Source organism: Triticum dicoccoides, chromosome 2A, assembly GCF_002162155.2.
Source record: "Triticum dicoccoides isolate Atlit2015 ecotype Zavitan chromosome 2A, WEW_v2.0, whole genome shotgun sequence".
NCBI lineage: Eukaryota > Viridiplantae > Streptophyta > Magnoliopsida > Poales > Poaceae > Triticum > Triticum dicoccoides.
In genome coordinates this window covers 184,398,760-184,407,125 of record NC_041382.1, presented here as the reverse complement: position 1 = coordinate 184,407,125, position 8,366 = coordinate 184,398,760, and positions in this window count along the sequence as shown.

Below are 8,366 nucleotides of genomic sequence, written 5' to 3'. Positions count from 1 at the left end.
AATTATATATAGGAAGTGCTATTTCGGGCGTCGGGACAAGTTTCGGGGTCACCGGTATTGTACCGGGACCACCGGAAGGGTCCCGGGGGTCCACCGGATGGGGCCACCTGCCCTGGGGGGCCGCATGGGCTGTAGGGGGTGCGCCCTGGCCCATATGGGCCAAGGGCACCAGCCCCAAGAGGCCCATGCGCCTAGAGATCAAGAAGGGAAGAGTCCCAAAGGGGGAAGGCACCTCCTAGGTGCCTTGGGGGGAGGGATTCCTCCCTTGGCCGCACCCCCCTAGGAGATTGGATCTCCTAGGGCCGGCGCCCCCCCTTGGACTCCCTATATATAGTGGGGGAAGGAGGGCCTCTCATAACACATCTTTTGTGCCTCCCTCTCCCTCTCCAACACATCCTCCTCCTCCATAGTACTTGGCGAAGCCCTGCCGGAGTACTGCAGCTCCACCACCACCACGCCGTCGTGCTGCTGCTGGAGCCATCTTCCTCATCCTCTCCTTTCCCCTTGCTGGATCAAGAAGGAGGAGACGTTACGCTGACCGTACGTGTGTTGAATGCGGAGGTGCCGTCCGTTTGGCGCTAGGATCTCCGGTGATTTGGAACACGTCGAGTACGCCTTCCTCATCCCCGTTCTTTGAACGCTTCCGCGCGTGATCTACAAAGGTATGTAGATGCAATCAGATCACTCGTTGCTAGATGAACTCCTAGATGGATCTTGGTGAATCCGTAGGAAATTTTTTGTTTTCTGCAACGTTCCCCAACAGTGGCATCATGAGCTAGGTCTATGCGTAGTTCTTTTTGCACGAGTAGAACACAATTTGTTGTGGGTGTAGATGTTCTCAACTTTCTTGCCGCTACTAGTCTTATCTTGCTTCAACGGTATTGTGGGATGAAGCGGCCCGGACCAACCTTACACGTACGCTTACGTGAGACCGGTTCCACCGACTAACATGCACTAGTTGCATAAGGTGGCTGACGGGTGTCTGTCTCTCCCACTTTATTGGAGCGGATTCAATGAAAAGGGTCCTTAGGAAGGGTAAATAGAAGTTGACAAATCACGTTGTGGCTTTCACGTAGGTAAGAAAACGTTCTTGCTAGAACCCTACTTCAGCCACGTAAAACTTGCAACAACAATTAGAGGACGTCTAACTTGTTTTTGCAGCAAGTGCTTTGTGATATGATATGGCCAAAGTTGTGATGAATGATGAATGATATATATGTGATGTATGAGATGTTCATGCTATTGTAATAAGAATCACGACTTGCATGTCGATGAGTATGACAACCGGCAGGAGCCATAGGAGTTGTCTTTATTTTTTGTATGACCTGCGTGTCATTGAGAAACGCCATCTAAATTACTTTACTTTATTGCTAAACGCGTTAGCCGTAGTAGTAGAAGTAATAGTTGGCAAGAAACTTCATGGAGACACGATGATGGAGATCATGATGATGGAGATCATCGTGCCATGCCGGTGACAAGATGATCATGGAGCCCCAAGATGGAGATCAAAGGAGCTATGTGATATTGGCCATATCATGTCACTATTATTATTTGATTGCATGTCATGTTTATCATGTTTTTGCATCTTGTTTGCTTAGAACGACGGTAGTAAATAAGATGATCCCTCATAATAATTTCAAGAAAGTGTTCCCCCTAACTGTGCACCGTTGTGACAGTTCGTTGTTTCGAAGCACCACGTGATGATCGGGTGTTAGATTCTAACGTTCACATACAATGGGTGTAAGACAGATTTACACATGCAAACACTTAGGTTGACTTGACGAGCCTAGCATGTACAGAACTGGCCTGGGAACACAGAAGACCGAAAGGTCGAGCATGAGTCGTATAGAAGATACGATCAACATGAAGATGTTCACCGATGTTGACTAGTCCGTCTCACGTGATGATCGGACACGGCCTAGTTAACTCGGATCATGTTATACTTAGATTACTGGAGGGATGTCTATCTAAGTGGGAGTTCATTGAAGTTTTTGATTAGATGAACTTAATTGTCATGAACTTAGTCTAAAATTTTACAATATGACTTGTAGATCAAATGGCCAACGTAGTCCTCAACTTCGACGCGTTCCTAGAGAAAACCAAGCTGAAAGACGATGGCAGCAACTACACGGACTGGGTCCGGAACCTGAGGATCATCCTCATAGCTGCCAAGAAAGATTATGTCCTACAAGCACTGCTAGGTGACGCACCTGTTCTCCCTGCAGAAGAAGACGTTATGAATGCTTGGCAGGCACGTACCGATGACTACTCCCTCGTTCAGTGCGGCATGCTTTACAGCTTAGAGCCGGGGCTCCAAAAGCGTTTTGAGAGACATGGAGCATATGAGATGTTCGAAGAGCTAAAAATGGTTTTCCAAGCTCATGCCCGGGTCGAGAGATATCAAGTCTCCGACAAGTTCTTCAGCTGTAAGATGGAGGAAAACAATTCTGTCAGTGAGCACATACTCACTATGTCTGGGTTGCATAACCGCTTGACTCAGCTGGGAGTTAATCTCCCGGATGACGCGGTCATTGACAGAATCCTTCAGTCGCTTCCATCGAGCTACAAGAGCTTTGTGATGAACTTCAATATGCAGGGGATGGAAAAGACCATTCCTGAAGTATTTGCAATGCTGAAATCAGCAGAGGTAGAAGTCAAAAAGGAACATCAAGTGTTGATGGTGAATAAAACCACTAAGTTCAAGAAGGCAAGGGAAAGAAAGCTTTCAAGAAGGACGGCAAGGGAGTTGCCGCTCCCGGCAAGCAAGCTGCCGGGAAGAAGCCAAAGAATGGACCCAAGCCCGAGACTGAGTGCTTTTATTGCAAGGAAAGTGGTCACTAGAAGCGGAACTGCCCCAAATACTTAGCGGACAAGAAGGCCGGCAAAACAAAAGGTATATGTGATATACATGTAATTGATGTGTACCTTACCAGCACTCGTAGTAGCTCCTGGGTATTTGATACCGGTGCGGTTGCTCACATTTGTAACTCAAAACAGGAGCTGCGGAATAAGCGGAGACTGGCAAAGGACGAGGTGACGATGCGCGTCGGGAATGGTTCCAAGGTCAATGTGATCTCCGTCGGCACGCTACCTCTACATTTACCTTCGGGATTAGTTTTAAACCTTAATAATTGTTATTTAGTGCCAGCTTTGAGCATTAACATTGTATCAGGATCTCGTTTAATTCGAGATGGCTACTCATTTAAATCCGAGAATAATGGTTGTTCTATTTATATGAGAGATATGTTTTATGGTCATGCTCCGATGGTGAATGGTTTATTCTTAATGAATCTCGAGCGTAATGCTACACATGTTCATAGTGTGAGTACCAAAAGATGTAAGATTGATAATGATAGTCCCACATACTTGTGGCACTGCCGCCTTGGTCACATAGGTGTCAAACGCATGAAGAAGCTCCATGCTGATGGACTTTTAGAGTCTCTTGATTACGAATCATTTGACACGTGTGAACCATGCCTCATGGGTAAAATGACCAAGACTCCATTCTCAGGAACAATGGAGCAAGCAACCAACTTATTGGAAATCATACATACTGATGTGTGCGGTCCAATGAGTGTTGAGGGTCGCGGTGGCTATCGTTATATTCTCACCCTCACTAATGACTTGAGTAGATATGGGTATGTCTACTTAATGAAACACAAGTCTGAGACCTTTGAAAAGTTCAAAGAATTTCAGAGTGAGGTTGAGAATCAACGTGACAGGAAAATCAAGTTCCTGCGATCTGATCGTGGAGGAGAATACTTGAGTCACGAGTTTGGCACACACTTAAGAAAATGTGGAATAGTTTCACAACTCACGCCGCCTGGAACACCTCAGCGTAATGGTGTGTCCGAACGTCGTAATCGCACTCTATTAGATATGGTGCGATCTATGATGTCTCTTACTGATTTACCACTATCTCTTTGGGGCTATGCTTTAGAGATTGCCGCATTCACTTTAAATAGGGCTCCGTCGAAATCCGTTGAGACGACACCGTATGAATTATGGTTTGGGAAGAAACCTAAGCTATCGTTTCTAAAAGTTTGGGGATGCGATGCTTATGTCAAGAAACTTCAACCTGAAAAGCTCGAACCCAAGTCGGAAAAATGCGTCTTCATAGGATACCCTAAAGAAACTATTGGGTATACCTTCTACCTCAGATCCGAAGGCAAGATCTTTGTTGCCAAGAATGGATCCTTTCTGGAGAAAGAGTTTCTCTTGAAAGAAGTAAGTGGGAGGAAAGTAGAACTTGATGAAGTATTACCTCTTGAACCGGAAAAGGGCGCAACTCAAGAAAATGTTCCTGAGGTGTCTGCACCGACTAGAGAGGAAGTTAATGATGGTGATCAAGATACTTCTGATCAAGCTCCTACTGAAATTTGTAGGTCCACAAGGACACGTTCTGCACCAGAGTGGTACGACAACCCTGTCTTGGAAATCATGTTGTTAGACAACGGTGAACCTTCGAACTATGAAGAAGCGATGGCAGGCCCGGATTCCGACAAATGGCTAGAAGCCATGAAATCCGAGATAGGATCCACGTATGAAAACAAAGTATGGACTTTGACTGACTTGCCCGTTGAGCGGCGAGCCATAGAACATAAATGGATCTTTAAGAAGAAGACAGACGCGGATGGTAATGTGACCATCTATAAAGCTCGGCTTGTCGCTAAGGGTTATCGAAAAGTTCAAGGGGTTGACTACGATGAGACTTTCTCACCGGTAGCGAAGCTAAGGTCCGTCCGAATCATGTTAGCAATTGCCGCATTCTACGATTATGAGATATGGCAAATGGACGTCAAAATGGCATTCCTTAATGGTTTCCTTAAGGAAGAATTGTATATGATGCAGTCGGAAGGTTTTGTCGATCCTAAGAATGCTAACAAGGTGTGCAAGCTCCAACGCTCGATTTATGGGCTGGTGCAAGCATCTCGGAGTTGGAACATTCGCTTTGATGAGATGATCAAAGCATTTGGGTTTACACAGACTTATGGAGAAGCCTGCGTTTACAAGAAAGTGAGTGGGAGCTCTGTAGCATTTATCATATTATATGTAGATGACATACTTTTGATGGGAAATGATATAGAACTCTTGGACAGCATAAAGGCCTACTTGAATAAGAGTTTTTCAATGAAGGACCTTGGAGAAGCTGCTTATATATTAGGCATCAAGATCTACAGAGATAGATCAAGACGCCTCATAGGTCTTTCACAAAGCACATACCTTGATAAGATATTGAAGAAGTTCCATATGGATCAGTCTAAGAAGGGGTTCTTGCCTGTGTTGCAAGGTGTGAAATTGAGCTCAGCTCAATGTCCGACCACGGCAGAAGATATAGAAGAGATGAGTGTCATCCCCTATGCCTCAGCCATAGGTTCTATTATGTGTGCCATGCTGTGTACCAGACCTGATGTAAACCTTGCCGTAAGTTTGGTAGGAAGGTACCAAAGTAATCCCGGCAAGGAACACTGGACAGCGGTCAAGAATATCCTGAAGTACCTAAAAAGGACTAAGGAAATGTTTCTCGTTTATGGAGGTGACGAAGAGCTCGTAGTAAAGGGTTACGTCGACGCTAGCTTCGACACAGATCTGGATGACTCTAAGTCACAAACCGGATACGTGTATATTTTGAATGGTGGGGCAGTAAGCTGGTGTAGTTGCAAGCAGAGCGTCGTGGCGGGATCTACATGTGAAGCGGAGTACATGGCAGCCTCGGAGGCAGCGCATGAAGCAATTTGGGTGAAGGAGTTCATCACCGACCTAGGAGTCATACCCAATGTGTCGGGGCCAATCAAACTCTTCTGTGACAACACTGGAGCTATTGCTCTTGGCAAGGAGCCCAGGTTTCACAAGAAGACAAGGCACATCAAGCGTCGCTTCAACTCCATTTGTGAAAATGTTCAAGATGGAGACATAGATATTTGTAAAGTACATACGGACCTAAATGTAGCAGATCCGTTGACTAAACCTCTCCCTAGAGAAAAACATGATCAACACCAGAATTCCATGGGTGTTCGATTCATCACAATGTAACTAGATTATTGACTCTAGTGCAAGTGGGAGACTGTTGGAAATATGCCCTAGAGGCAATAATAAAAGCATTATTATTATATGTCCTTGTTCATGATAATTTTCTTTATTCATGCTATAATTGTGTTATCCAGAAATCGTAATACATGTGTGAATAATAGACACCAACATGTCCCTAGTAAGCCTCTAGTTGACTAGCTCGTTGATCAACAGATAGTCATGGTTTCCTGACTATGGACATTGGATGTCATTGATAGCGAGATCACATCATTAGGAGAATGATGTGATGGACAAGACCCAATCCTAAACATAGCACAAGATCGTATAGTTCGTTTGCTAGGTTTTTCCAATGTCAAGTATCTTTTCCTTAGACCATGAGATCGTGTAACTCCCGGATACCGTAGGAGTGCTTTGGGTGTACCAAACGTCATAACATAACTGTGTGACTATAAAGGTATACTATGGGTATCTCTGAAAGTGTCTGTTGGGTTGACACGGATCAAGACTGGGATTTGTCACTCCATATGACAGAGAGGTATCACTGGTCCCAATCGGTAATGCATCATCATAATGAGCTCAAAGTGACCAAGTGTCTGGTCACGGGATCATGCATTACGGTACGAGTAAAGTGACTTGCCGGTAACGAGATTGAACGAGGTATTGGGATACCGACGATCGAATCTCGGGCAAGTAACATACCGATTGACGAAGGGAATTGTATACGGGGTTGCTTGAATCCTCGACATCGTGGTTCATCCGATGAGATCATCGAGGAGCGTGTGGGAGCCAACATAGGTATCCAGATCCTGTTGTTGGTTATTGACCGGAGAGTCGTCTCGGTCATGTCTACATGTCTCCCGAACCCGTAGGGTCTACACACTTAAGGTTCGGTGACGCTAGGGTTGTAGGGATATGTATATGCAGTAACCCGAATGTTGTTCGGAGTCCCGGATGAGATCCCGGACATCACGAAGAGTTCCGGAATGGTACGGAGGTAAAGAATTATATATAGGAAGTGCTATTTCGGGAGTCGGGACAAGTTTCGGGGTCACCGGTATTGTACTGGGACCACCGGAAGGGTCCCGAGGGTCCACCGGGTGGGGCCTCCTGCCCCCGGGGGCCACATGGGCTGTAGGGGGTGCGCCTTGGCCCATATGGGCCAAGGGCACCAGCCCCGAGAGGCCCATGCGCCTAGAGATCAAGAAGGGAAGAGTCCCAAAGGGGGAAGGCACCTCCTAGGTGCCTTGGGGAGGAGGAATTCCTCCCTTGGCCGCACCCCCCTAGGAGATTGGATCTCCTAGGGCCGCCCCCCCCCCTTGGACTCCCTATATATAGTGGGGGAAGGAGGGCCTCTCATAACACATCTTTGGTGCCTCCCTCTCCCTCTCCAACACATCCTCCTCCTCCATAGTGCTTGGCGAAGCCCTGCCGGAGTACTGCAGCTCCACCACCACCACGCCGTCGTGCTGCTGCTGGAGCCATCTTCCTCATCCTCTCCTTTCCCCTTGCTGGATCAAGAAGGAGGAGACATTACGCTGACCGTACGTGTGTTGAACATGGAGGTGCCGTCCGTTCGGCGCTAGGATCTCCGGTGATTTGGATCACGTCGAGTACGCCTTCCTCATCCCTGTTCTTTGAACACTTTCGCGCATGATCTACAAAGGTATGTAGATGCAATCCGATCGCTCTTTTCTAGATGAACTCCTAGATGGATCTTGGTGAAACCGTAGGAAATTTTTTGTTTTCTACAACGTTCCCCAACACAAGCACCATAAGATCGAACCCATCACGAAGCACCTCTTCCCATGGCAAGAAAAATAGATCTAGTTGGCCTAACTAAACCAAAGATTCGAAGAAGAAGTATGAGGCTATAAGTAATCATGCATATAAGAGATCAAAGAAACTCAAATAACTTTCATGGATAAAAACATAGATCTGATCATAAACTCAAAGTTCATCGGAACCGAACAAACACACCGCAAAAAGGTTACATCATATGGATCTCCAAGAGACCATTGTATTGAGAATCAAAAGAGAGAGAGGAAGCCATCTAGCTGCTAACTACGGACCCGTAGGTCTACAATGAACTACTCACGCATCATCGTTGGGGCACTAATGAGGATGATGAACCCCACCGTGATGGTGTCTAGATTGGATCTGGTGGTTCTGGAACTTGCGGCGGCTAGAATTGATTTTCGTCGACTCCCCTAGGGTTTCTGGAATATTGGGGTATTTATAGAGCAAAGAGGCGGTGCGGGAGGCCACCGAGGTGGGCACAACCCACCTGGGCACGCCTAGGCCCCCAAGCGCGCCCTAGTGGGTTGTGCTCCCCTCAG